A 4,398-nucleotide genomic window follows, 5' to 3' on the forward strand; every position below is an offset into this window, starting at 1 on the left:
ACCTCCACGGGCAGGTGAGCAGACCTGAGACAACACAAGGGGAGCAAGAACTGCCAAGGAGGGAGGGGGAAAGCCAGAGGGACAAGGCAGGGAGGGCAGAGAAGACAAACAAGAGACAAGGAGGTAATGCAGAGACCTCTGACAGAAATCAGTGCTTACGGTTTCCTGAGTGTTTGGGAGTTAACTGCATCCCTAGTTCAGAGCTCATGCCTTGGATGAGTCTGGCTTAAGACAAAAACGCTTAACCCCTATAAAGAAATCCATTTACACATAAATAAGCCACTTTTATGAATGCCAACTTGTTTTTTTCTGGCCTTATCTCTAAGATTCCCTACATTAATATTCTTCAGTGGTCTAATGTAACCTGTAAGAGATACTGTTTTCCCTGCCTAAACACATCAACTCTATTTCTGAAGAAAAAACACATTTCTTATTGTTCACATACAGGATAAAGTATGTCAGCACTAAGTTACTGTTAAGTTACTCTCTATTAAATTACACTTGTACACTTTCTAATAATTTACAGGCAAATGTGAGGCTGGATTCAATTTTTATTTCCCTTCATTTGAATACATTAATATACTTCAATTTCTTTGGTACACAGCATTCTATATTTTCCCACAGTGCCAAATGCTTCAGAAGCATAAAACATAAGTAGTCATAACATTACTGGAGGGGGAGAGGGATAAATGCTACTCATACACATTTGAAAATCACAAGGTTTTGCAGAGAAGGAAAAAATAACACACATTAGCAGAGTAAGAGACTCATGAGAAAATATAGCCAAGAAAACAAAAAGGGGTGCTTAGTTTTCCTAGGGTGGGAAAGGCCTCATAAAAATAACCTTCCTTATGTATAAAATCAGATGCCATATAATAGACCTGAAAAAAAAGCAGTTCTTTGCGTGCATACAGTCCCTTTCCCTTATAGGTCCCAAAAATATTTCACCTAGGTGAATCCCCACGGGGTGGGGCAGGGCGAGGAGAGGAGAACAAAACCTATCCAACCTTGGTGACTTTGGGGGAATCTATCGAGTAATTTTGGGAGTGCAAAACAGAAATGGAAAACAAACTGTTTGCATCTCTTACCCTGTCCAGTAGCTTAATCCTCAGTATTCAACATCTGTCCCAGCACTAGGTGATCCATAGGACCCTGCCCTTCCAGCTACACCTGAGAGCAGAGCTGGAGCGAAGGCAGGAGGCAGCAGCTGAGACCTGTGCTGTCCACCCACCAGTGGGCAACAGTGTCCTGTCCTCCATACCCCTTTCCTGGGTCCATCCCCAGTTCAGATGGTTTTTGCTTGATGAGATACCTTGGCTTGCTAAAGTATCACTGTCTTCAGTGTAATGACTTTTGAAACCTGCTAACCAGCTCCAAGTCCTAATCTTCACACAAATACACTCTATCAGAATAAATATTAATGGAAACATCATCAAGACACATCTGTGTGAAGGGAATGTAGAACAGATCAGATGCTGAAGTACTAACAGATTACAGTGTCTTAGCAGCAACAGGTATTGGGCAAAGACCTAGAGCCTGACATATGTACTGGATAAATTAAAATTGTATGAAAAACAATTTTTATTATAAGATACTGATTGTAAAATATCAGCACCTAAACCATTGCTGGACTGTCTTTCTGAAGGTACTGATCAGAAAGGGTATAGAGAAAATAACCATTTCCCTTGAAAAACTATAATCCAAAAGCTAATCCCCTCCCCCCCTTAAAATATATTGTACAATATACAGAACCCACAAATTTAATAGCTGAACAGAAGGATTTCAATTTAGTTTTTAGAATAAAAGATGACCTACAAGGAAAACGTAAACATTAACCCAAGCACAGAAATAAGTTCTGCACACAAAGGGTGAGTGCAGAAATAACCTCTAGAGAAGAGGGAATTTATAGCTCCGGCAGAATCCTCTTGCCAGTTTTGGGCTCGTACTTGACACTTTGAGTGCATCACTCTGGGACATAGCCGTTGCACTGAGGCAGCGCATAAAGCAAATTGAAAATTGCCTGTTTTTTCATCTATAGGACAGCAATGAAGATGATAATAGAGAGGAACCTTTAAAAACTGTGCGCTGTACCAGAAAATGCGCAATTCTTACTGGTGACACTCTGGAACATTTCAGTACATTAAGGAATATTCAGGTGTCTTTGGTGTCAACAGCAAACACTGAACTAGCCAAAGGACTTTACTGGAGCTATAAAGAATGTTTTCCAGAGGGTTTTAGATTTATGCACTGAATTCTTCCCCCTCATACTGCCCAGATAGCAAGGGAGCACAAAGTTCATCTTTCGATGTTAGATCCGTATGAAAGTTGTCATTCTTGGTTATCTTTAATAGGACACTGCACCATGCCACAATACCCGTGGCCAAAACTTATTAATGTTCTCAAAGTATATTTTGTGATTTCTAATTAAAAAAAAACTTCTGCACCTTTTCATGAAGTCATCTATATAGTACATGCAACACAAAAACACCAGCTAATGATAAGACTTTTAACATATCTTATACCTGAAACATCATTTGATAATGCTAACCTGAGGATTAGATTAATCTTGGTGCCTTACTTGCATTAAATTCTATTCTTAATGCATTCTGGAGAAACACAGCACACACTTTCCTGTATGGAACCACTATCATGTTATAGGCAAGACTGGAATTTAACAAAATTCTCATCTTAACTCAAGGCACTCCTAGCCCAAAGGCAGTAAAAGTCTTTAAAGGTGGGAGTGATGAAGTTCTGGGGTGGGTATTTTTGCAAAGGAGGTAAGAAAGCTGAAGAGAGGCAAAGGGAATGAATCAGTCCTGGGGCACTTCAGTGGCAGGGTCAGGGACCAAATCCAGGTTTTGAATCCTTTTGCTGTTCCCTCCATCTGAACAGAGCTGCACCAAGTTCTGGAGTTCAGTGTGGAGAGCAAAAACAGGCAACACACTGCCAGCACTGGGAAGAGGCAAGTACTAAGCACAGGAAGAAAGGATAATATGCCTCCTGCTGCTGAAAAGGGAAATAAAGACAGCCAGGCACAGACTTCCCAGGTGTAGCCCCCATTCCCACTGGAGGTCCTCAAGACCTGCACCTACATGACACCATTGCAAGGTACAGTTGCACAGCCCCAAAAGGGAGCTGTGCCCACCCTAGAGGCAACCCCTCTTCAGTGGGAACGATCACCATATATACAATAAACATCCTGTTCCTCTGCAGTCTGCAAGCTCAAGGAAAAAAGTTAAGCCATAAAAAGGTTTTGCTGCTCATCAAACATTCATGTCCTGAGGCATGACTCCTCAGACTGACCTGGCTAGTCTTCAGCCTGCAACTTTGGCATGCAGCCATGAGCATGGATGGCAGCAGTGATGTGCTGCACGAGGCTTCCCCCACCAGTGGTCAGGGCTCCCAGACCAGCACAGAGGAGGGGACAGGGCTTGGGGACATACTCCAAGCTCTTGGAGGTACTACCAAGGCTTTCTGCTGAAACGTTTTCTGTATTGTAAGCCCAGAGGACTTCTGTAACGGATGCATTGCTGATTCTGCATTTTGCCCAGCCAATTTTTAAACACCATCTAATTCATACTGCAACCAGCTCAGGGAACTTACTAGGCAGTTATGCCCTGGACTTGGTTAAAAACTGTAGCACAGCTGAAGCCTCACCTGACTGAATGCATTTATGCAATGTTAGTCAACTATTTCAGGGACAAATGGGCAAAAACCAAAACTGTTTACTCACATGTAAATCTCAGCTTTCCTTTTTTGGGGAAGTGACTCAAGTATTTTTCTGAGATCTGTTGCCTACTAAAGCAGTTATGTGCAAGTCACCTATAAACAAAAACAAAACATAAACAAGAAGAGCCATGCAATGTTATAGATCTCATAATCTGAAGTCCAATGTTCAAAATGATTAACCAAATTTTCAAGTCCTCATTACCCTCCACATAATTCAATGGGTATTTAAATTCATCTGGTGTCAGCTCTCCCCACTAAGTCTTGTTCAGATCACAACAGGAATTTATTGCAAATTTTGCAAAGCTTTTGACCTGTATCATCTTATTAAACTTTTATGAAAAATCAATGGAGTTCAATCATGTTATGAGCTGTTCTTCACACACATGTCAGCGGCAAATGGAGAAGTCTGTTTATATTAGAAGTCTAAACTGAAGATGTTGAACTGGATACAAGTGTCTGATCAGATGTCCATGGTGCTGATGAACTTGGAGTAAAGATTTAAGAAAATAAAAGATATGCAACCTTGGAGAAAAATATGAGACTGAAAACTTGGAATCAATGCTTTTGAAGGAGGGGTCGGTTACAAGTTACATAAATGAAAATTAAGTAATTGCATCAGAAAATGTTTCAAATAGACACCCTAACAAGCTATATTTTGATTCAACTGGA

Source organism: Phalacrocorax aristotelis, chromosome 6 (genome assembly GCF_949628215.1).
Source record: "Phalacrocorax aristotelis chromosome 6, bGulAri2.1, whole genome shotgun sequence".
In the NCBI taxonomy this organism is placed as follows: Eukaryota; Metazoa; Chordata; class Aves; order Suliformes; family Phalacrocoracidae; genus Phalacrocorax; species Phalacrocorax aristotelis.